This window comes from Bubalus kerabau, chromosome 21 (assembly GCF_029407905.1).
Source record: "Bubalus kerabau isolate K-KA32 ecotype Philippines breed swamp buffalo chromosome 21, PCC_UOA_SB_1v2, whole genome shotgun sequence".
Lineage (NCBI taxonomy): Eukaryota > Metazoa > Chordata > Mammalia > Artiodactyla > Bovidae > Bubalus > Bubalus kerabau.
Window position 1 is genome coordinate 58,130,272 of NC_073644.1, and position 26,708 is coordinate 58,156,979.

General features: G+C 42.1%; 1 long non-coding RNA gene across 1 annotated transcript; it reads right to left on the minus strand.

The window, feature by feature from the left end:
• Nucleotides 1–6,401: 6,401 nt before the first annotated feature.
• Nucleotides 6,402–17,983, minus strand: LOC129635900 (uncharacterized). Its single transcript, XR_008706525.1, has 3 exons — nt 17,775–17,983; nt 8,662–8,866; nt 6,402–7,275 (listed from the first exon to the last, which is right to left on the minus strand). It is a non-coding gene; the product is annotated as an uncharacterized LOC129635900 (long non-coding RNA).
• Nucleotides 17,984–26,708: the final 8,725 nt, after the last annotated feature.

A 26,708-nucleotide genomic window follows, 5' to 3' on the forward strand; every position in this document is an offset into this window, starting at 1 on the left:
TTGGGAGAGTTAACTTTTGATGGAACTTAAAAGGTCTTTCTGCACTCTTCCCCTGGGGCCACCCAGGTCTCCAGGTCTTACATTGCATTACTGTGAAAAGTAAAAGAAAATCTGCTTCAAAGTGACCTCTGTGTCTCTTGAACTAAGAAGTGAGTATAAACATCTTTTATTTTAAAAAGAAAAGGTCACGTTCTTCCTCACCACGCAACCTATAACTCATGTATCTAGTCATTAGGATCTTAAACACGTAAATGGGACAGTGCTATGAGCATTGCTCTGAGAATTTCTGTTTTCACTGAACGGTATTCCATGCCATGTTTTCACATCATGATGCATCAGTTTGCCTGATTTGCATTAACACCTGCATAATATAGAGGCATACAGCGCTCTTACATTTACGTGCCAGGTACATTTTAAAATATATTTAGTTCTCGAGACCAACCTAGGAGGTGGGTTGTAGGCACACACCTACATTACAGTAATGCGTGAACTGAGGTATAGAGAAATTAAGTAACTTGCTCATGGTCATAAAGGTAGTAGGTATCCAGAGTTGGGTTATGACCCAACCTGCCTGGCTCTGGAGTTTATAACTTAATTTCACCGTTCCTTGCTATGCTCTGCCCTGTACACAGCTTTTTTAAGCTATTCCTTGACTAATACTGTTTCAGTTTTTAATCTTTGTTGGCATCCCCTGCTGACTAGCACGTTCTTGGATGTCTCTCCTGCCTCACAGTGATGTGTACTTAGGGAATTAAAAATAACTGCTGTAGTAGCTCACCTTAAAATTAAAGTAATTATTAGATAGATGACTCTCCTTTTAAAAAATGCTTCATACTCCAAATCTCAATAAAAATGACTTTTGGGTTATCAGCGGCTTTGGCAAATTTACGTTACATCCACGGGCCATTAGCATCGATCATTGGGAACTCACACATGTGTTAATCAATCATTTGTTTCTGCCTCCCATCTCTTTTACATGGTTCTAGATGTGGTCTATCTCGATACTAGAATTGGGAAAACAGTGAGATTTTTTATCACCCTTTTCCCCCCAAAACTTGGTCATTGCCTACATAATGAAGTGGATAAAGTTTGAAAAGTGTAGGGGAGGAGAGTTTGGTTGGGAATTATGCTGGAAGCTTTTCCATTGCTACTGGCAACAATTTTATATCATACAGCAACATTTCCTTGTCTACTAAAGGTACACTCTCCACCCTCTCCCAGGAGCGCAGGAGTAAGAGAGGCAAAAATGAGCATAACACAAGACGTAATAAACTGTGTTTCCCCATTCAAGATGAAAACATTCCACTTTGGGATAATAGAAAAAAGACAGGGTTGAGAATAACAGACCTGGGTTCAGATCTTATCAACTACCTGACTCTAGACAAGGTTTTCTTAGCCTTGGGCCTACTGACGTTTGGGATTGGATAATTCTTCGATGGCAAAGGCTGTCCTGTGCATTGTAGGATATTAAGCAGTATCCCTAGCCTCTACCCACCAAATGCCAGTGGCACCCCCACCTGCCAGCTGTGATAACCAAAAATGTCTGTGGATATTGCCAAATATTCCCTGGGGAGCAAAGTCACCCTGGTTGAGAACCACTGCTTCAGACAAAGCGCTGCATTTCTTGGAATCACAGTTTATTCATCTATAAAAATGAAGCTCATTTTATTTGCTTCATGGAGTAAAGAGCTACTACATTCATGCAAACTTTGTAAATTATGAATTGTTGCTTAAAGATTAAGTTAGGTTTTACCATTGCTATTATTTCACTCATGCTGTTTTTGAGAGCATTGTATATGTTCTGAAATATATTATTAATATATCGATTCCAGAATATATTTTTATGCATATTTCTAAAAGAGACTATTAAAATAGTTATAGCAGATGGAGCAGGCAAGCACTAATTGTTCACTATTGTCAATAAACTACTAATGAAGATGATTCCATTTCACAACCACAGGTTGTACCCCTGCTGCTGGTTAACCCATTTTTTAAAAGACCTGCTGTCAGTTTTAAAGGAAAAGAGGTATACAGAGTATAGGGCAGACACTCACCATCCCCACGACCAGAAGAAACACCACACAAAGCATGTCTCATTGTCAGCGGGCCCCGAGGTCCTCACCACCTACAGAGCACAGAGTAGGAAAAAGTCCCTCCCAACGAGAAAGCACTTTTTCTGACTCCTGGGTTGTATGACTATATGATCTTCTAAGGCTACCCTCATGGCTCAGACAGTAAAGAATCTGCCTGCAATACGGGAGACCTGGGTTCTATCCCTGGTCAAGAAGATCCCTTGGAGAAGGGAATGGCTACCCACTCCAGTATTGTTGCCTGGGGAATCAATCACATGGACAGAGGAGCGTGGTGGACTATAGTCCACGGAGTCACAAAGAGTCGGACACAATTGAGCGATTAACACTTTCACTCACTCGTGGTCTTCTAATTGTGCCTATCATTCAAACACTTAAATTATCACAACTGATGTTCATAGCATCAGTGTCCTCTCATTGGAACTCCCTAGTGTGGAGGTGTCATGTTACTTGGAATCCAAAGCTTCCAAAATGCAGACAGGATTCTCCCTGTGCTCATCAGCAGTGCGCACATGAGGACTTCCCTGGTGGTCCAGTGGTTAACACTTCACCTTCCAATGCGAGGGGTGCGGGTTCAGTCCTTGGTCAGGAAGCTAAGACCCCACATGCCTTGGGGCCAAAAAACCAAACCATAAAACAGAAACAAGTTCAATACAGACTTAAAAAAAGTGGTCCACACCAAACAGTCTTTAAAAGAAATCAGTGCATACACAGCACAGGTCTTTGTACAGCACAGGTGTACATGCTTTTATCCAGTCTACTGGAAAATTTTCCCTTTGTTATATCTTCACAGTAATGTCTCAAATGCACTAGATGTGAAGACTCTGCACACAAATACTGAGGGAAGGTTTTAATCTGCCACCTCATCAATTTATTTTGAGCAGATCCTTCCCTTTTTCTGTCATGCCCCAACTCCACCCAAGAATTCTTGGAGAAATAAACTCTGATATGTGTCAAGGTCTTACACTGGGGAGCTTTCAACGGGGGCGGGGGCAAGTTTCCTTCCTTTCCTCGTCTTCCTCTTTTTTCTTCCTCTGGTATGGGTAAGATGGACCTTGGTGGGCTTCCTGTTGGGGGTTAACGAAAGGTTAAGAGAAGAGTGCTGGAGGCCTGTTTGGGGCTGGCTCCAGTTCAGACTGTAAGAGCAGGACAAAGAGGGTCTTTGCTTTTCCAGCAATGCCCACCCAGTCTCAGTGGGGTGAAAGAATACAGGGATTCAGAGAGGGGAGGAGAATGGCAGAGGATGTGCAGGACAGGATCTCACTGCAGAGGAGGATAAGGAAACTGTAGCATCTCCAATCGATGACAGATGGAAAACCAACTTCTACAAAGGGCAGGCAGTGACTTGGGTGGTAGGAAGCCCCACCTTATCATCTTGGAAAGCTGAGTGGGGTAGAAGAGGGTGAGTGGGGATACATGTATGTGTATGGCTGAGTCCCTTCACTTTGCACTTGAAACGATCACAACATTGTCGATTGGCTACATGAAAGTGAAAGTGTAGCCGCTCAGTCGTGTCCGACTCTTTGGGATCCCATGGACTGAAGCCCATCAGCTTCCTCCATCCATGGGATTCTCTAGGGAAGAATACTTGCGTGGATTGCCTTTTCCTTCTCCAGGGGATCTTTCCTACCAAGGGATCGAACCTGGGTCTCCTGCATTGCAGGCAGATTCTTTACCATCTGGGCCATAAGGGAAGCCCTATGGCTTACCTCAATACAAAATGTTTTTGGTGTGAAATAATTAAAAAGAAGAAGCGGGTTAGTGGTCAATATCATGGCTACCATTAAGGCAGGGCCTTCTGTGGGCTGGGACTCTAACAGGAGCCAGGGGTAGAAATGACGATGGCTGGAAAAATTTCAAAAGGCAACTTGTTGATGTAGGAACTTTGGCACAGGTTTGAGGACTTATCTTGAAAAAAGATTGTGATTCCAGCCCCTTCCTTTTTTCAGCTATTAGAAACTTCCAGCTACACAAGTCTGAGATGCCTTTGTGAAACCTTCAATCCAAACAACAGGTATTATCTATAACTTAAGCAGGTACATAATTTTAAGCCAAAAAAAAAAAAAAAATCTGGACTAGAAACAAACCAATACTCCAGACTTCATCCTGATTAAAATCATGTTTATTCAATGACGCTTGTTCTTCTGGTAGAGGGATAATATTTATCTACTGTATCAATTATGTTAAGTTAATTTATAATGTTCACTCGATAATGTTGTTTGCACATGCTCCTATTGCTAGGAAAGTGCTACCTAATTCATTTTCATACATCAAAATCTAGTAAATTGATATAATTATCTTATTCTCCCTAGAAATGCTGTTGGGGTCTGGTCTGTATATCTCAGAGGGAAGAGGAATGGAACAGTAGGTGACCTCAAGTACCAGATGTTCAGCCATGTCTGTAGCACTGCAGGTCCAACGAGCAGAGGTGAGGGTATTGAAGCCAAATCTCCTTATTGTTGGGGGATACAATGAATTTTAAGTTCATATTTTATTTATTTTCCAAATATTGTGCTTTCTCATATGTGCTGCTTAAAAAAAAAATCCATAGGCACACCAGAATTTATTCCCGCCTTCCAAAGAAATCTGTAAACTAATAGCAATAGTTTTGACTATCTGACAGTATCTGATAAAAATGTGCTGTTAGTGAAGGTCATTCGGTCAAAATATAGATTGAATCTGATGCAGAGTTTTTGCAATAAAAATTCCCACAAGTTATGAGGAAAATGTTTTAAGTAAGGTATAGTGGGAATTTTCCCATGATGCAAGGCCAGGGAATTCAAAAAGCGACTCTTTCTATTGTGACCCCTGCCTCAGGCTGCCTTTCTTTAGCAAAGTTAATGTTCCAAGGAATCAACAGGACAAACCCAGGAGATACTATTTCTCCAGAGACTGAACAAAGATTTGGGAATGAGATGGGTTGAGGCCCAGTCACAAGTCTATCAAAGAATTTTATATGTCACTGTTCACAAGTGCCATTTTCTGTTTTTAAAAACTGAGATGGATCAGCTGAGAATCTCAGCACCACAATGATAACAGAGGTGGTTACTGATACAAAGCACCACCAACTTGTCAATAAGCATATCATGAAGGCTTAATGTAGCTTCCCAGGTGGTGCCAGTGGTAAAAAACTCGCCTGCCAATGCAGGAAACATAAGAGATGCAGGTTCAGTTCCTGGGTTGGGAAGATCCCCTGGAGGAGAGCATGGCAACCCACTCCAGTATTTTTGCCTGCAGAATCCCATGGACAGAGAAGCCTGGCGGGCTATAGTTCATAGGGTCAGAAAACAGTCGGACACAACTGAAGCCATTTGGCATGAGGACTTAATACATGCTAATTCAATTTAAGGAATGAAATCAAGGAAAGACCATGCCAGGATGTGTTCCGCAGAAAGTGATGTGCCATGTTCTAGAGTGTGTGTTTGTGTGTGTGTGTGTTCAGTTATGTCTGATTCTCTGCAACCCCATGGACTATAAAGCCTGCCAGGTTCCTGTGTCCATGGGATTTCTCAGGCAATGCTGGAGTGGGTTGCCATTTCCTCCTCCAGGGGATCTTCCCAACCCAGGGATCAAACCCATATCTCTTGCATCTTCTGCATTGGCAGGCAGATTCTTTACCACTGAGCCATCTGGGATTCCCTTAGAGTGTGGACTATGTATATACCTGTTATGTTTTCACTAGACAAATACTTTTTCTCTGCCCAGCTTTTCATTCAAGTGGTGATTCCTAACACCTGTGAACAAATGTGCTTAGTCCTGCTGATGCTGATAAAAACAACCAATCTGTCTCCTTCAGTGTTGATCCATGGATGAAAGTTCCCTGCCATACATTCCATCACACTGTACCCTTGATGGGAAGGCAGCAAGGCTGTTAGCAAAATTTCCTAGACCACAAAAAAGATAATATTAATTCAAGCACTTTAGGAAAATTCCAACAAATCTCTCTTCCTCTCCTTGGTAACTTTACAGAAGCTTTTGATACACTGATATCTTGAGGGGTTTTGGCCTATGGCTTACTAGCAACGGAATTTATTAAACAGGCCCATTAAATCATTTTTCGCATAAGTCTGAAGTTAGTCGACCATCTTGAACTCCCACTCTCAATAGCGTTAAAGATTTACAAGGCAAGGAGAAAACTAGACCCACTCAGCATCTTGCTACCATGCTTTCACAAGGTAGGCTTTAGTTATCACAGGTGGAAAGGGGCTGTGTTGGAAATAAATGGACCTTGGATATGTTTTAGAGGAAGGTGTTGAGTTAAGTATGCTTTTCCATTCTGATTAGTCTGTTTGGACCATTTAAAAAGAGTAAAAGAGATGAGAACATTTATTTTTGGTTCCACAAAATTCTGCTTTGTGACTTGTCTCCAAATCTGAATGCTCTCATAGAGCATCTTAGGCGAAGAAAGCCCTGCACTATGGGGTGTGGGAACATATTTATTTTTTTCAATCTTCCCTGCTAAAATAGAAGTTCCACAAAGACAAGATTTTTGTCTGTTTCTTCACCTAGTAGCACCTAGAACAGTGCCGTGCATGTAACGGCCACTGAGTAAATATTGGGTTGGCCCAAAAGTTCATTCGAGGTTTTTCTATTAAGCTGTTCTAGAAAACCCAAATGAACTTTCTGGCCAATCCAATATAATTAGAATGAATGGATGGAACTTGCAAGAAGGCAAATCCATTCTACCTGTCTGTATGCCAAGTACTAGCAGACACAGTCCTAAACGCCTGTCACATCTTTGACAAAGTGCAGATCAATACGTTCACGGAGAGTCAGGGGTGGGAGGGTACTCCTTTTCCTGGCCCAATGTTTCTGTGCAGAGCGACTTCTGCTTTGCTCCCCACGCTGCCCTCCCCCAGGCTCATTTTATTTTGAGTTTGGTTGACCTCATTGAGCATGCTCAGCTGAGTGCTGTATTGAATGCTCTTTCCTTCCTGGGAGATGCCTTAGGACGTCTGCACTCTGGTCTGCTCATTCAGGCCAAACTTGAGGGAAGTCTTCACTGTCCAGCTCGATCCATGACTGTGTGGGTGTCTCACTCAAAGGTGAAGTATTAGGGAGATTCCTGAGCCTTTCATCTGAAGCCACATTCTCTCACCATCTGTCTGACTCCTGGGTCTGGTGTTCCACCGGTTCCAAATTCAGAAGGTGGTAAAAAGGAAGCTATATATTGAATCTTTAGCAGCTGCAACAGGAAGATACCCATCAAAAGGGAGAGATTTCACTTATGGAGGAGGGTTAACACGGCAGCACGAGGCATTCCAGAGGAAAGAATCTGGAAGAGCACAGTTTTCCTGCAAGACTTGGCTCCGCTGTGGCGACATTTGTCATGCTTTGCAATTTCTGGAGTATTTTTACATGAGCTGGGTTTAATATAATTAATGACAACAATTCTGCCAGCACAAGGGGACCCAAACAGCCACCTGACTTAGGAAGAGTGAGTGCAGTGGATCCAGGGAGGGCTTCTAGGATTCACTGCCGCACGAATCTCTACGAGGTGACAGACCTCTAGCTGACTGAGAAACAGAGCAGTAGAGAGAGCAATATGGCGCACCAGAGTCTGGCATGAAGAAACGTCTATGAGCTCGAGATTTTAACCCACAGAATCAAAAACTGCAGCTGCCGCCCCAAGTCTTGCCTTGGTGATAGTTACACAGTTAAGTCCTTCACTGGGCCCAGGCAACTCTCGGTTGGCTCAGTTTCCACAAATGCCACAAACATCCACTGGGGTTTGATGCATCAAAATGCTATGCTGTAACCCAAAGCGTTCCAGAATAGGAGCTAACACAAAAGGTCAACCTAGAGGTTAGACTGAATATTCTCCACCACATTATAAGTTCGGCTTCCCCAGTGGCTCAGCCGTAGAGAATCTGCCTGCAATGCCGGAGCCACAGAGACATGTGTTCAATCTCTGGGTCAGGAAGATCCCCTGGAGGAGGGCATGGCAACCCACTCCCGTATTCTTGCCTGGAGAATCCCATGGACAGAGGAACCTGGTGGGCTATGGTCTACGGGGTCGCAAAGAATCAGATATGACTGAAGCAACTTAGCACGCACACAGCACCGTAAGTTCACCATCAGCTGTACTTTTTTTGTTTTCCAATGATCGTTTCCTACCATGCTTAGGCCTATTTTTCTTCAAGTAGAATTTTGATTGAATATTTTCCAGTGCTGACTATGAGTTCCCAAACAGCTGTACCCCTTTTCCCTTCCAATCATCATCTTCTATTACATCTAGGCTAATTTTTCTTCAAGTATCCCCATAGAATCCCCAAGTACCATCTTACTTAGAGCCTTCAACCCTTTATAAATCTGAAGCAAGATCTCTCCATGATTAAAATACAAGTTCATAATTTTTTGGAAATTGTCATACAAAAATGTATAACATTGCTTTTTTGAGTAGGATTTAGATCAGTCACATCCATAGGAGTATAATGCAAAACACACATGTAATTTAAAATTTCCTAGGAATCACATTTAAAAATTAAAAAGATGCAGATGAAACTAATAGACAGTATATTTTGTGTAACCCAATATATCCAAAGTATTATGATTTCAACATGTCACATACCTGCTAAGTCACTTCAGTCGCGTCTGACTCTGTGCAACCTGATGGACTGTAGCCCACCAGGCTCCTCTGTCCATGGGATTCTCCAGGCAAGAATACTGGAGCAGGTTGCCATGCCCTCCTCCAAGGGATCTTCCTGACCCAGGGATCGAACCAGCATCTCTTACATCTCTTGCATTGGCGGTTGGTTCTTTACCACTAGCTCCACCTGGGAAGACCCTTCAACATGTCATCATTATAAAAATATTAATGAGATATTTACATCTTCAAAATCTGGACTGTATCTTATACTGTATCTCAATTTGGATGAGTTACATTTTCTTTAGCAGAAATGATGACTGGCTATCGCATTGGACCATGCAAATTGAAATGTTGTTACCTCACATTTCTGGGGAGACTGGGAATTGAGAATGGTGTAGACTATTTAATTTAGTGAGAATCTCTTAGTGTTGTAATAGGGGATGGTAAGGAGGCACAGATGGCAATGTTTGAAGACCACTGTAATGAAGTCAGTTTTGCCCTTTATTTCATTTGCTTCTAAAGAATTCAACATGACAGATACAAAGGAATGAATAAAGAAGATGTAGTACATACATACAATAAAATATTACTCAGCCATAAAAAAATAATGCCATCTGCAGCAACATGGATGGACATAGAGATTCTCATACTGAGTGAAATGTTAGATACAGAAAAACAAATGTCATATGATATTGCTTATATGTGGAATCTAAAAAAAGGCTACAAATGAACTTATCTACAATAGATAAGTTATGAAATAGAGTTACAGATGTGGAAAAGAAACTTATGGTTACTGGAGGGTAAGGTAGGAGGAAAGGATAAATTGGAAGATTGGGACTGATGTATACACAATACTATATATAAAAGAGATAAAATAAAAACCTATTGTATAGTATAGGGAACTCTATTCAATATTCTGTAATGGTCAATATGGGCAAAGAACCTAAAAAAAAGAATGGATATATGCAATTGTATACTAGATTCACTTTGCTATATCAGATCAGATCAGTCGCTCAGTCATGTCCGACTCTTTGCGACCCCATGAATCGCAGCACACCAGGCCTCCCTGTCCATCACCAACTCCCGGAGTTCACTGACACTCACGTCCATCGAGTCAGTGATGCCATCCAGCCATCTCATCCTCTGTCGTCCCCTTCTCCTCCTGCCCCCAGTCCCTCCCAGCATCAGAGTCTTTTCCAATGAGTCAACTCTTCGCATGAGGTGGCCAAAGTACTGGAGTTTCAGCTTTAGCATCATTCCTTCCAAAGAAATCCCAGGGCTGATCTTCACAATGGACTGGTTGGATCTCCTTGCAGTCCAAGGGACTCTCAAGAGTCTTCTCCAACACCACAGTTCAAAAGCATCAATTCTTCGGCCCTCAGCCTTCTTCACAGTCCAACTCGCACATCCATACATGACCACAAGAAAAACCATAGCCTTGACTAGACAAGCCTTTGTTGGCAAAGTAATGTCTCTGCTTTTGAATATGCTATCTAGGTTGGTCATAACTTTCCTTCCAGGGAGTAAGCGTCTTTTAAATTCATGGCTGCAGTCACCATCTGCAGTGATTTTGGAGCCCAGAAAAATAAAGTCTGACACTGTTTCCAATGTTTCCCCATCTATTTCCCATGAAGTGATGGGACCGGATGCCATGATCTTCGTTTTCTGAATGTTGAGCTTGAAGCCAACTTTTTCACTCTCCACTCTCACTTTCATCAAGAGGCTTTTTAGTTCCTCTTCACTTTCTGCCATAAGGGTGGTGTCATCTGCATATCTGAGGTTATTGATATTTCTCCCAGCAATCTTGATTCCAGCTTGTGTTTCTTCCAGTCCAGTGTTTCTCATGATGTACTCTGCATAGAAGTTAAATAAACAGGGTGACAATATACAGCCTTGATGTACTCCTTTTCCTATTTGGAACCAGTCTGTTGTTCCGTGTCCAGTTCTAACTGTTGCTTCCTGACCTGCATACAAATTTCTCAAGAGGCAGATCAGGTGTTCTGGTATTCCCATCTCTTTCAGAATTTTCCACAGTTTATTGTGATCCACACAGTCAAAGGCTTTGGCATAGTCAATAAAGCAGAAATAGATGTTTTTCTGGAACTCTCTTGCTTTTTCCATGATCCAGCAGATGTTGGCAATTTGATCTCTGGTTCCTCTGCCTTTTCTAAAACCAGCTTGAACATCAGGAAGTTCACGGTTCACATATTACTGAAGCCTGACTTGGAGAATTTTGAGCATTACTTTGCTAGCTATATACCTGACATTAACACAACATTGTGTATCAATTATGCCTGTGTGCTAAGTTACTTCAGTATTGTCTCACTCTGTGCAAAACTATGGACTGTAGCCTTCCAGGCTCCGCTGTCCATGGGATTCTCCAGGCCAGAATACAGGAATGGGTCCCTGAGCCCTCCTCCAAGGGATCTTCCCCACCCAGGAATCAAACTGGCATCTCTTCTAATTTGCATTGGCAGGTGCTTCTTTACCACCAGCACCACCTAGGAAGCCCAATTATCTCAATAAAAATGTTAAAAAGTTAACAGCAAATAAAAATTTTATACATAAGAAGAATTTAACATGATGTTTACTGACAAAGGTTTTCTGACACTGGGCAAGGTAATGCCTTTGAGCCTCTGACTTAATCGTTTGTTACATGGGACCAACCATATAATAATAATAATAGTGTGTAACAATAATATAATAAAAATAATCAGCATAGCCAACTCTCTTGGTTGCTGTGATCAAAAAAATGAGAAAGCCTAAGAAAAATAGTACCCACTAGTAATTATTTATTTGGCAAAAAATATTTTCATATTTTAAAAAACAGCTCTATTGAGGAATATTCACTATTCAATAAATGGCACACATTTAAATTATATAATTTGATACATGTGACACACACACAGACACTAATATACATATATTTATATATATACCTATGAAGTTAGTCAAGAAATGCACATATCCATCACCTCCAAAAGCTTCTTCATGCCCCTCTGTTATTCCTCTTTCCCACTCCCCTATTTATTTGGCTTCTTGAATTCAGCCTAATTATTTCGTGATTCATCCGTGCTGTTTCACGTATCAGTAATTGTGGGAGGAGATCACGCCGAGGACATGAGTGATTGGCCCCGAGCTGGACCCGCGCGCGGGTCCTGCCTTCCCGGCCCCTGGAGCAGCCTCAGGGAACCAGCCTCAATATCGTCAAGTGATGCTGGGACCGTCCGCATGGCCTTCACACCTGAACCGAGTGAAGACCGCTGGAGAACTTCTGGCCGGCAGCTGCGGAGGTCTACTCGTTTCTGGCCGCGAAGACACGTCTCCTAGGGTGAGCTCCCTTGCTTTTTAAAGCTGCTGCCTCTGGGAAATGCCGAGTCGGCCGTGGATCTCCATGTGGGGAGGGGCGGCCCGTGAGCCAGGTGCCTGTGGACCGTCCTGGTCTAATGCTCTTTCCTGCGGGGGGAACTGCACGTGGTGCGCGGTGGCGTAGAAGGGACGCGGGATGTGCAGTGGGCGGCTGGCCTCGCGGTGGGCAGGTCACCAGCCCCCGATGTCTGGCTGCCAGCTTCCGGGTTGGCGGACAAGACGGCAGAGCCGGGTGTTAAGTTGCAGAAGGTAGGGTGCTGGCTGGTGTTCAAGTTCGACGCGTCCCTGTCTCTGGACGCTGTGGCCTGGGCACCGTGACAGACCGCAGAAGGCCAGAGGGCCACAAGGATGTTGGTCCCAGCTCTGGAAGGGGGCACAAACTGTCCTACCCCTGGAGCAAAACTGTCCTACCCCTGGAGCAACATCTCTGGGCGGTGTACACGGCGCTCCTCCCGCTAGAGATGCTCCTGAAGGAACCATTTATCCTGTTCAAAGAGGCCCTTCCACCTGGATGAGCGTATGCCCCATCCACCCACCCCTGCCCTGGCTCAGACTGCCCCGCTGACTCGGTAGCCTGCCTCTTTGCATTAGAGAAGCGCCACGTTCACTGGCCCACCGGCACTAGCAATGTGGGCGCTGCTAGGTCCTGTGGAGTTTGTGGATCCATCCCTTGCTGGGGGGTCCCTGGGGCTAGTAAAGTGGAAGAAATTCCCACAGGTGCCTGGTATACAGACAACAGCTGCTGCTGCTACTGCTACTAAGTCACTTCAGTCGTGTCCAACTCTGTGTGACACCATAGATGGCAGCCCACCAGGCTCCCCTGAACAAATGGCAGCAGCCAGTGGGGCTGAACTCCAAAGTTCATTGGTCTGGGGATCACCCCTGAGCCATGGTGGATTCTGTCCCACTTGCTACATAGGCGATCGTAGCACAGTTTTACTTCATTTTCAGTCTTGTCTCCTTTCATTTCTTTAGTGCCCTGACTGTAACCGTAAATGCAGTGTTGAATAGAAATGGTGAAACCAGACATTTTTACTGGTCCTGAGTTTAGAGGGAAGATACTCAGTCTTTCACCATTAAGTATGATGTTAGCTGTTGCCTTTTCAAAATGTACCTTTTATGAGATTGTGAAGGTTCCTTTCTGTTCCTGGTATGTTAAGAGTTTTCATTGAGAATGAATGTTGGAACTTGAAAACTGTTGATGTTGCAACTGGTCATTATCAAATGGGTTTTAAACAAAATTTTGTGTTCATATGGTAACATATTGATTGACTTTCAGATGTTATACCAGCATGAATTTCTGGGATAAACCCCATTCTATCAAGATACATTTTGGTATATATTTCATTTTATATATTATTAAATTTAATATGTTAAAATTTAATTTGGAATTGTAGAATCTGTGTTCCTGAGAAATATAGGCCTTTGGTATGAATACTTAACATCTTAACACATTTTTAAGTACACAATTCAGTGTGTTAACTATAGTCACAATACTGTACAGCATATCTCTAGAATTTATTCAGTTTTTTAAGATCTAGAAGTAACTTTATTTTTCCTTTTTAAAAATTATTTGTTTTTTTTTCATTTTCACAATGGTATATTGGCTTCTGCCATACAACAAAGCAAATCAGCTGTAATTATACATGTATCCCCTCCTTCTTGGGCCTCCCTCCCTCCCCACCCCCCCCCGCCCCCCCCCACTCCTCTAAGTTAGCACCCCTGTGTTGTACAGCAGCTTTTAACCAACTACCTGTTTTACACACGACACTGTATATATACACTGATGCTATTTTCTTCATTCGTCCCACTCATTCCCTCCCCACTATGTCCACAAGTCCATTGCATAACTGAAATGTTAACCCATTAAAGAACAACTCCGCATTTCCCCTGGCCTCTGGCAACTACCATTCTACTCTCTGTTTCTATAAGTTTGACTATTTAAGATTCCTCATGCAGTATTGTCCTTCTGGAATTGGTTTACTCACGTAGCATAAGGTCCTAGAGGTTTATCCATGTTGTCCCATACGGCATATTTCTTTCTTTTTTAACATCCCATTGCATGTATATACCACATTTTCTTGATCCATTCATCTGTTGATGCTTACATTGTTTCCATGTCTTTGCTATTGCAAATAATGCTGTAGTGAACATGGGAGTTCAGCTGTCTCTTTGAGATCCTGATTTCAGTTCTTTTGGATATACACTCAGAGGTGGGATTGCTGGATCATATGGTAGTCCTATTTTTTGGTATTTTTTGAGGATCACCACACTGTTTACCATTTTATACTCCCACCAGTATACAAGTGTTCTGAATTTTCTACATCCTTGACAAAACTTACTCTTTTCTTTTTTTGGTAATAGCAGTCCTAACAGATTTGTAGTGTTATCCCAGTGTGATTTTGGTTTGTGTTTCCCTGATGATTAGTGATACTGAACATCTTTTCATATACCTGTTGGCTGTTAGGATGTCTTTAGAAAAATGTCTAATCAAGACCTCTGTCCATTTTAAAATCAGATTATTGCTTTTTTTTTTTTTTTTTGCTATTGAGTTGTGGGAGTTCCTTATATGTTATAAATATTTGCTCCTTTTCAGATCCATGGTTTGCAAATATTTTCCCTTATTTCAGAGGTTGCCCTTTTACTCTGTTATTTCCTTGGCTATGCAGAAGCTTTACAGTTTGATGTAGTCCCACTTGTTTATTTATTTTTGCTTGTGCTTTTGTCATTTCCAAGACCTATGTCAAGAAGATTTTCTCCTACGTTTTCTTCTAGGATTTTTAGTTCCAGGCTTTATGTTTAAATCTTTGATCTGCTTTAAGCTGATTTTTATATATGATATAAGAAAAGGGCTCAATTTCATAATTTTGTGTGTGGATATTTAGATTTCCCAATACCATCTGTTGAAAAGACTATCCTTTTCCTATTGTGTATTCTTGGCATACTTGTTGAAGATCAGTTGATTGTATGTGCATGGGTTTATTTCTGGGCTCTCTATTGGTCTATATGTTTGTTTTTCTTCCACTGTCATACTGTTTTAATTACTGTAGCTTTGAAATGTATTGTAAAATCAGAAAGTGTGATGCCTCCAGCTTTGCTCTTCTTTTTCAAGATTGCTTTTGTGGTTCCATATTACTATTAACTTGGGATGTCTTTCCATGTATTTGTGTCTTTAAATTTTCTTTCATCAGTGTTTTGTAATTTTCAGTGTATAAGTCTTTCACCTCCTCGATTAAGCGTATTCCTAAGTATTTTATTCTTTCTGATGCTATTGTAAGTGGAATTGTTTTCTCTTTCAGATAATACATTGCTAGTAGTGCATGGAAATACAACTGATTTTTGCAGGTCGATTATATATCCTGCCATTTCACTGAATTCTTTTATTAGTTTTAATAGCTTTTTATGTGGAGCCTTTAGGGCTTTACTGAATAAATAATAATAAAATCATGTCATCTGCAAGCAAGGATAATTTTACTTCTTTCTTTCTGATTTGTATGTCTTTTATTTCTTTTTCTTGCCTAATTACCCTGGCTAGAACTTTCAGTACTATGTTAAACAAGTGGAAAGAATGGGCTTTCTTGCCTTATTCCTGATCTTATGGGGAAAGCTTTCAGTTTTTCACCACTGAGTGTCACATTTGCTGTGGGTTTTTAATATGTGGTCCTTATTATGTAGAGGCAAATTCCTTCTATAACTAGTTTGTTGAGAATTTTTATCATAAAAAGAAATAAACTGCGATTTGCAGACATAAAGTGATCTGTCCAATATCACAGAATTTGCTAGTGGTACAATCAGGTCTCCAAATTTTCCATTTAGGTGCTTTTGCCATGAAACAGTGCTACCCCTCTTTCTTATTCTCCAGGCTTCTTTTAATGCTGGTAAACACTTTGACATTAACAAATTGAAATTTCACAGACTATTATAGATGTATTTGTACCACAGTCCTATATAAAGTATAAAAATTTCTTTCTCCTCTTTATGCTTATACTTGTGTGTACATGTGTGTATATGTGTATGTGTTTGGATGAAGCTGAGGCTCAGGGGAAACTGAAACAAGACTCAATATAAATCAAATTACCTGTCACAAAAGAAAATCATGAACTGACAGACATAGACATCCCCAGGTCCATTTTCATTTCATAGCTAAAAAGTTGTGGCTTTGACGATTTAAGTGACTTGTCTTAGTTTGACCTTTGGGAAAGCTAAATTTGGGGTAAACTAAAGTTTAGTCTAGAATACATTCCATTAAACATACTGTTTTTTCACAGTTTGTAACTGCCTCCTGGATAGTTAACATGGATAGTTATATTTCCAGTGGTATAACTATGTCAAAATTCCTATAATTTCTTAAAAGATGTAATTTGGAGAAGTTGAGATGTCCATAAAGCTATAAATATTAGCAATATTAGTTACTTACACTATCTTTTTTCCTTTTACATTAAATGTGTATCAATAACAACAGAAAACAATCCTTAATTTTAAGCATTATGGTGATAATGTCTACAGAAATAGTACACATAAAAAATATTTAGAATTAGTTTTTGGCTTTAAGCGATTTTTGTAAATGAGAGGGTTTTTTTTTTTATAACTTTATAAATATCTTTACACCATCCAAATTATCTTGCAGTAGAAATATGAATTTTATCACATCACAAATGTATCAATATATTTTATGAAAGCGAAATTGGATGCTGTTGAATGTTAGTCTGACTTTTAGAATGATTATGTGATTGAAATTCCATGAATAATCATAATTTGTTTGGTAGCAGATCAATTATTTTTTTGAAAGTGCATTCATCATTTTCTTGACTGTGTCTGATCATTGGATCCTTGGGGGTAAATTTTCTGTACAGCACATGGGGATTTAGCAATGTGAGTCCCATTAGTGTGAAAAGGAGTTTTGCAGCTAAATCCATGAGCTGAGCAGTTGCTCTTTAATGTTATTTTAATATTTAATGGTTATTGCAGGGCTGTCAAGCTGGGACTGTTTCAATGAGAGAGATTTCCAGAACTTATGAGAGAGATTTTAAACATCTATTCAGAGCATATTGCAATTTTCTTCTTTATAAAAGAAGATTCTTTAGGGAGAAACAGTCCAATTCAAAAGAGAGTTTCCCTTTAATTGTGGCAAATTTGAGACTGAGATAATCGATTTCTTATTTTTATTAGAATTATCCAAAAGATCTATTAAATTGCTTTCATGGGGTAACTTAGATATTAATTTGGTGCAGTTCTAATGGAGTATCAGATAGAGTCAGGAATAAAGGGGTTTTCAGTTTTGTTTTCTGTTTATGACTACTCATTATTTGTGTCATTAGTTTTATGATTTTTTGAGTTAATTAGCACTCTTGATTTTCCTCAAAATTCTGTAGGCAAAATTTGCAGAGGTTATTGTATGTGACGAAACCTTCATGAAGAATCAGTGGTTTTTGGTACAAGTTAAATTATTTGTCATCTCAGGGATGAATCTCATAAATGGCAACATTTCTTCCCCTGGGCATCTCCCTAAATGCCTGGTGGCCCCCAGGAAATCAGCACATACTGACATGTTATTTAAGAATGAAGATATCTGGCCTTCAGAACTTAAAATATAACCCATATTATTTTGATCAACTCTGAAGAACATAAAACCTGTATCTCAGGTAGCTTGAGAAGTCGCTCAAGATCACCAGGTTTGTTGGAAAAACTCAAATGAAAAATAACAGCTGTGTTTATCCATCACTTACCTCTCCTCTGTCTTGAAAGTCCAAGCTTTCCTTCTCTTCTTTCACTCAGCCTATAAATCTGTGCAAGTTTCCACATTCTGAAAACAAGCCAACAAACCACCTTGTCCACCATGCGTGGCTCCCCTCCAGCTGTGTTCTCCCGTGCTTCGTTCCACCTGCCATCAGCCTCCTCAGAGAGCCACATCCACCTCCCCAGAGAGCCATCCACCTCCCCAGAGAGCCATCCACCTCCTCAGAGAGCCACACCCACCTCCTCAGAGCGCCACAACCACCTCCTCAGAGAGCCACCCACCTCCTCAGAGAGCCACACCCACCTCCTTTGAGAGCCACCCACCTCCTCAGAGAGCCACACCCACCTCCTCAGAGAGCCACACCCACCTCCTCAGAGAGCCACACCCACCTTCCCAGAGAGCCACCCACCTCCTCAGAGAGCCACACCCACCTCCTTTGAGAGCCACCCACCTCCTCAGAGAGCCACACCCACCTCCTCAGAGAGCCACACCCACCTCCTCAGAGAGCCACACCCACCTCCCCAGAGAGCCACCCACCTCCTCAGAGAGCCACACCCACCTCCTTTGAGAGCCACCCACCTCCTCAGAGAGCCACACCCACCTCCTCAGAGAGCCACACCCACCTCCTCAGAGAGCCACACCCACCTTCCCAGAGAGCCACCCACCTCCTCAGAGAGCCACACCCACCTCTTCAGAGAGCCACACCCACCTCCTCAGAGAGCCACCCACCTCCTCAGAGAGCCACACCCACCTCCTCAGAGAGCCACCCACCTCCTTAGAGAGCCATCCACCTCCTCAGAGAGCCACACCCACCTCCTCAGAGAGCCACCCACCTCCTTAGAGAGCCATCCACCTCCTCAGAGAGCCACACCCACCTCCTCAGAGAGCCACCCACCTCCTCAGAGAGCCACCCACCTCCTCAGAGAGCCACACCCACCTCCTTAGAGAGCCATCCACCTCCTCAGAGAGCCACACCCACCTCCTCAGAGAGCCACCCACCTCCTCAGAGAGCCACCCACCTCCTTAGAGAGCCATCCACCTCCTCAGAGAGCCACACCCACCTCCTCAGAGAGCCATCCACCTCCTCAGAGAGCCACCTACTTCCTCACTCCCTGCTTCAACGTCCCTCTGCTCTGAGCTCTTCCCGCCTCATCTCCTGACCTCTCCTTAGTGTCTGCCTGACTTGTCCGCTCTTTATTTCTTCACACCCTTTATCACCTTCTTTTCACTCTTCCTTCCCTTTATCCTTTTTCTTCAAATTCTTGCTGTTGTTCAGTTGCCAAGTTGTGTCCAACTCTTTGTGACCCCATGGACTACAGCACGCCAAGATTCCTTGTCCTTCACCATCTCCTGGAGATGAAACTCATATTCATTGAGTCAGTGATGTCATCCAACCACTATCCTTTGTCTTCCCTCTCTCCTGCCTTCAATCTTTCCCAGCATCAGGGTCTTTTCTAGTGAGTCAGTTCGCATCAGGTGGCCAAAGTGTTGGAGCTTCAGCTTCAGCACCAATCCTTCCAATGAATATTCTTTTTTTTTTCGATACACTCAAGTAACTCATAAAGTTCAGTAAGTCCTAGTCAGAGTCCTGAAGGAGCTTAGGTTCTGCTGTAGAGTTAACAGAAAAGCACCCCTCCTTTTTCTGCTCTGAGATACTAGAGGTTGGTCTCTGGAAACCACGTTTCTCCTGCTGGCCAAGGCCACTCCTGCTGGGGACATGCAAGAGAGCCAAGAAGGCTGGATTGAGGCAAAGAGACTTCCTTTTTGCTCTTTACCTACTGTTCCTGTCAGAGCTCCTCGGCTGCAGCCCCTCACCAAGGCAGCGATGACTGGTTCCAGTCTCAGCTCCTTATTGGCATCCTCAGAACCATCTTTGTGGACTCCTTCAGTGGCACCAGCCCCAGCTGAACAGTGCTCTGCCTGAGCGGTCTGGGTCCCTTGTGGAACATAGCCTCTGAGCATCTCCAGGCAGCATCCCTTCTCAGGGGTGGGGGTACCAGCTCTGTGGGGCCGAGTCTTCCAGAAAGTCCAGGTGGCACAGCTGACTGCTCTACCACTCAGTTTCTTCTGATCCAGAGGTTCCCCGAGCCCCAGTGATCTCAGTGTGGCAAGAAGTGACTCTGAAAGGAGCCTTGGGCAAGCCCAGTAGGGGAATTACAGTGCAGACTCCCTAAGTCCTATTCTCTTTTGCAGAGGGGGGTGTTGAGGAATGGATGGTTTATGGTCCTTCATTTTGAATACCTTTGTGGTTTAGTCGCTAAATTGTGCCCAACTCTTGCGACCCCATGGACTATAGCTGCACCGCCCGTCCCCCCCCCCCCACCTCCCCCAAGGTTCTTCTGTCCATGGGATTTTCCAGGCAAGAACACTGGAGTGGGTTGCCATTTCTTTCTCCAGGGGATCTCCCTGACCCAGGGATGGAACCTGGGTCTCCTGTACTGCAGGTGGTCCCCGGAATTGCAGGCGGATTCTTTACCGATGAGCTACCAGGGATGCATTGAATACCTTTGCTGCTGCTGCTGCTAAGTCGCTTCAGTCGTGTCCGACTCTGTGTGACCCCATAGACGGCAGCCCACCAGGCTCCCCCGTCCCTGGGATTCTCCAGGCAAGAACACTGAAGTGGGTTGCCATTTCCTTCTCCAATGCATGAAAGTGAAAAGTGAAAGTGAAGTCGCTCAGTCGTGTCCGACTCTAAGTGACCCCATGGACTGCAGCCCACCAGGCTCCTCCCTCCATGGGATTCTCCAGGCAAGAATACTGGAGTGGGGTGCCATTGCCCTCTCCGAATACCTTTACTGAAATATAATTCATATACCACACATTAAAAGTATTCAGTGCGTTTTAGAATACTCACAGAATTGTGTAGCCGTCACCACAGTCTAATTTTACAACTCTAAACGCCAAAAGCAAGGGTCCATCAGGGTTGGTGTCTGGTGAGACTTCTCTTAGCGGCTTGTGGGCAGCCACTGCATCCTCATGCGGCCTTTCTTCTGTGCGTACGCGGGGGCGGGGGGCGCTGGGCAGAGAGATCGGGTGTCTCTTGTCTCTTCCTCCTTGTGGCATTTCATTTTTTAACGTATCAACTTGGCTGGGCCATGGGGTACATAGATACTTGGCGAAATAGTATTCTGTGTGTTTCAGTGAGGATGCTTTGGGTCAACATTAACAATTGAATGCGTAGACTAGAGTAAAGCGGACTCATTACCTGGGTAACCCCAGTACCAGTCCCCACTCATTGATGTCTTGAAATGACTCATATAGGAAAGCCAGCTTTGTGCACAAAGTACTACAGAATATTTCTAAAACTTTTGACCATGAAGATAAGTGTTTTCATGAAAATTATGGCTTTTTATATTTGAAGTCTGCTTTTTGGAGAATGCTGTCTTCTGAAAGCTTGTTTTCATAATATTGTTTGGGGGATTGCAGAGTAAAATTTTTATAAAATATTTTATAATCCATATACAGATACACAAATGTTAATCTCCATTTGTATTATTGCTTCTACTTAAACTACAACTCCAAAAGTTACTGCTACTATAGGTATTTCAGTAAACCTGTTTTTAAAATACATTTGCACCACTATTGGGGGGATTTTAGTCCTAGTAATGTAAGTTTATCTTATCTCCCAAAGCATGTATTTTTAAATTTATTTTTGCAGATATTTTTGTTGATGATGTGAGCTCTTTTGCTTTCATTATCTTTGTTTTTGCAGTGAAATTAAACAGTTTTTCCTTGAACTCTGTATTCATAGGATTGCTTTTTTTTCCTTAAAGAAGCAAAGAGCTGTTTTTCCTTTTTTTTAAATGTGTCCATCCAAATGTGATTTCTCATTCCACCTTCATAAGATCTGTTCTTTTCACCAAATATAATCCTAGAGATAATCTCAGATTCAGGCAAGAGGACTGGCAGCTTTCAACAGTGGACTCTGTTATGATGAGAAAAGTATTTTAGTCTCTTCCCTGTTAATATCTATCAAAAGCCTGCTTTACGCTCTTGTTCCCCAGTGGATGTATTTCTGTTTGATTTCAATTAAAAATGAAATGTCAGCTTTTCAGGACATGTCGCGCTGCTTTAAGGTGCACACAGCTCCAACTCATTAGGGGGAAGACGGCATGAGTGGAGAAACCCAGTTGGGATGGAAAAGTACATTTCTGTTAGGACATGAACTAGCATGTATTCTACAAAACCTCTATTTAAAGGAAGACTCAGTGGCTGTGGGTTTCCCAATTCCCATATCATTCTCTGTCATCAATTTAGCCAAAGGTTTCCTCTATTAAATCACATTTTTCTTATTCCCAAGCTAAATTTATCTAGAAGCAATCTTGCCTTTATTTCTTGTCCATAAATGCTATGTTACTGTTGGAAAAAAAAAAAAGTGCCTACTGCTGTATTTAAAATGGATAACCAACAGGGACTTACTGTATAGCACATGGAACTCTGCTCAATGTTATGTGGCAGCCTGAATGGGAGGGGAGTTTGGGGGAGAATGGATACATGTATATGTATGGCTGAGTCCACTCGCTATTCACATGAAACTATCATAACATTATTAATTGTTTATACTCCAATATAAAATACAAAGATAAAGAAAAGAAAAAAATAGTGCCTAAAGGTTGGTGAAGTATTTATGGTTCTGAAAAAGAAGTTGCTTATATTAAAGGTAGTGTTTTACATAGAGCAGATTTTCATGCTTCCATTTTGACAATCTGAGACTTGATCTATAAAAATTCCAACCTCTGTGAAACACTAGGAGAGGTAGTATCATTCTGCTTCTCCTCTCTCAAGGAAATGGGCATATGTAGGAAGCTATGGAAATGCATCGGTAGTGATGACAGCTTGACCAGGAGGGTAAGATGTAGGATAATGTGATCCCTTCTAAAAATTTCAGCAAGAGAGCTATAATATTTCCTGAAGTGCCAGCATGTGGAAAATGGAATGCTTTTCCACTTAAAAGCAAATAATATATTTTTCCAATTTTCTTATTGTACAAGGAAAATGATGAAGGAATATGATTTTTGACTGTGTCACATTTGGCAATTCAGAGGACAAGCACAGGCTGTATGGCCAAATTTCACACAGGATTACAGTTTCTAAACACTTAAATAACCTGGCAATAATTTCTGATTATTGACAAAAGATTGAACAACAATTAAAGTGACTCTGTCTTTGGTGCCAAAGATTAGCTAATCACTGTGATTACAACATGAAAGCTTGGAAGAGAGAGATCTTCCAAGGTCACTCTTGCTATTAAAAATTCTGTTTTACAGCCCTGGCTCCTATGGGGTTATAGACTTTTACTCAAAATGGATGACTCTAGCTTGTTACACTGGAGAAGGCAATGGCACCCCACTCCAGTACTCTTGCCTGGAAAATCCCATGGACAGAGGAGCCTGGTAGGCTGCAGTCCATGGGGTCACGAAGAGTCGGACATGACTGAGCGACTTCACTTTCACTTTTCACTTTCATGCATTGGAGAAGGAAATGGCAACCCACTCCAGTGTTCTTGCCTGGAGAATCCCCAGGGATGGGGGAGTCTGGTGGGCTGCCGTCTATGGGGTCGTACAGAGTTGGACACGACTGAAGCGACTTAGCAGCAGCAGCTTGTTACATTCTGCAGTTTCTGTTTTCTAGTTATTTGCAGAGTGTGCTGGTGCTAAAGGCTGCGTTTTCTTTCTGTGACCATATCCAGAATTTAGTCGACATGCTAGACCTTGACTGTGAGATAGACACTGTGTGAAGTGCGAGAAAGAAATGCCATAGTATTTCTGTGGTCCAGTAGAGGGAACCGTTGTTGTTTAGTCGCTCAGTTGTGTCCATCTCTTTTTGCGGCCCCATGGACAGTAGCCCACCAGGCTCCTCTGTCCGTAGGATTTCTCAGGCAAGAACACTGGAGTGGGTTGCCATTTGCTTCTCCAGGGGATCTTTCCGACCCAGGGATCAAATGTGCGTCTCCTACATTGGCAGGCAGATTCTTTTCCACTGAGCCACCTGGGAAGCTCAAAGGGAACAGACAGGTACACAAATACATAAAGACAGGTGTCAATAATGTCCTGACAGTGGTTTATACTGTGGTACGATAGTGACACAAAGAGGGTCAGGTGTATCCAGGAGAGTCAGGAAAGGCTTCGTACTGGACATGAAAGCCACTGGTTTTTGTTCAGAATCACTTCTAAGGCAGATAATTTCCTGGTTTTAGGACTTGATGATGATAGGTGACTTGACTTTTCTTTTTCTTAAGAAATTGAGATATAATTGACATATAATGGTGTGTAAGTATGAGGTGTAAATGTGTTGATTTGCTCCATTTACTATTGCAATATGGTTACCAATATAGCATTAGCAAACACCTCTATCATGTCATGTGATTATCATTATCATTTCTTTTTTGTGATGAGGACATTTGAAATCTAGATTCTTAGAAAATTTGAAGTGTATAATATGCACAAAATGTAGTATATGTATATATGTAGATATATATATATGTGTATATGTATGGCATATATATATATATATATGCCATATCTTTATCCACTTATCCATTGATGGACACTTAGATTGATTCTGTATCTTGGCTATTGTGAGTAATACTGCTATGAATATGGGTGTGCAAGTATCTTTTCAGTATCTTGTTTTCATTTCTGGATATATACACCAAAGTGAGATTGCTGGAGAGTATGATAATTGTTTTCATCCTTGTGGATTCAGAAGGAGCACTGGTGAAGGTTTTCCAGGAGCTGGATGGCATAAGAAGAAAGAGGTGCCACTCTCCTGGCACCTGATTTGGCCACTAATATCACAATAATGAACCTTCCAATTATATGCATACTTTTCTTATTTCTGCTTTCCCATTTTGAGCTGAATTTGAAAGACTGCATTTTCAAAAGCTTTTTTAGAAGTTGTTTTTTTAAATTGAAGTAGTGCTTACTGTTTTAAATAACTTTTTTCCCACAAATATGCTGCTGCTAAATCACTTCAGTCGTGTGCGACTCTGTGCGACCCCATAGACGACAGCCCACCAGGCTCCCCTGTCCCTGGGATTCTCCAGGCAAGAACACTGGAGTGGGTTGCCATTTCCTTCTCCAATGCATGAAAGTGAAAAGTGAAAGTGAAGTCGCTCAGTCGTGTCCGAACCTTAGCATGGACTGCAGCCTACCAGGCTTCTCCATCCATGGGATTTTCCAGGCAAGAGTACTGGAGTGGGGTGCCATCCCATGAATATAACATTAACTTATTTTCAGTGTGGTATGTACTGGCACTCCCCTCTTTCACTATTTATTGAAAAGTCTTGGAAAAATTAAAATTCAGACATGCCTATTAGCAAAATATAAAGTATTGATGGTCATTGAAAGACATGTTTTGGTGACTTGGTTTTATGAGATAAATATGATGGTACCCTTGGTTGATGTAGAAAATACTTATGAAATGTCACATCCTTGAAGCAAACTATAAACTGTTTAGGTCAAGAAGTATTAAGAGCCTTTTTTTAATATGCCTGCAAAATATCGGGTCAATGACAATAATAAGCCTGTATGCGAGGCTGACAAATGAGCGACATCATCTAGTTCTTCGAAAAAATAGTGCATGTGTACTAAAATGCCAGCACTGGAAAATGGCACAGGATAATCCTTTAGAAAAACAGACACAGCCCAACAGATTTAAAAAAAAATACGAGGACAGAGTAGTATGCTAAATCTTTCTTCATAAATTTATAGTCAGTAATAAATAATTTTATAAATGCATAAAGTTCCTACGTAATGTTGTATGCAGGATAAAATTTGAGACTGTATTATATTTTACATAAAATGATCTTACAGAAAAAGAATGTTTTTCATGAGATATTTGTTCATCTCAATTTGAAAACACTTTCATGATATTACAAATATCTGGAAAATTCATGACGAGGTCTGTTGATGTATTTGGTATGTTGACAAGAAAGCCTGTGATCACTATCGGAGGAACTACTCTTGTTGTCAAGTGGAAACATAAAATTCAAGACGGCATTTATAGCTCTCTGGCAAAGCATCAGTTATCATCCTCCCAGATATACCAGATTAGAATAACTGGATGGTCTTGATGGAAGAAAGTTAGCTAAACTTAGGGAGGTCTAGAGGGGTGGGATGAGGCTTCCCTGGAGACTCAGTGGTAAAGAATCTCCCTGCCAAGCAGGAGATGCAGGATTGATCCTTGGGTTGGGAAGATGCCCTGGAGAAGGAAATAGCAACCCACTCCAGTATTCTTGCCTGGAAGATTCCATGGGCAGAGGAGCCTGGTGGGCTATAGTCCATGGGGGTCTCAAAGGGTCAGACACGACTTAATGACTAAACAGCAATAGCAAAGGGGTGGGATGTGGGGGGTGGGGCAGTGGGAAGGAGGCTCCAGAGAAAAAGGATATATGTATGGAGAAGGCAATGGCACCCCACTCCAGTACTCTTGCCTGGCAAATCCCATGGACGGAGGAGCCTGGTAGGCTGCAGTCCATGGGGTCGCTAAGAGTCGGACACGACTGAGCGACTTCTCTTTCACTTTTCACTTTCATGCATCGGAGAAGGAAATGGCAACCCACTCCAGTGTTCTTGCCTGGAGAATCCCAGGGACCAGGGAGCCTGGTGGGCTGCCGTCTATGGGGTTGCACAGAGTCGGACACAACTGAAGCGACTTAGCAGCAGCAGCAGTATACATATAACTGATTCACATTGTTGTACAGCAGAAACTAGCACAACATTGCAAAGCAACTGTCCTCCAGTTAAAAAAAAATCCTATGATAAACCATAATAGAAATGAATATTAAAAAAAAGTATGTATGCTGCTGCTGCTGCTAAGTTGCTTCAGTCGTGTCCAACTCTGTGTGACCCCATAGACAGCAGCCCACCAGGCTCACCTGTCTCTGGGATTCTCCAGGCAAGAGCACTGGAGTGGGTTGCCA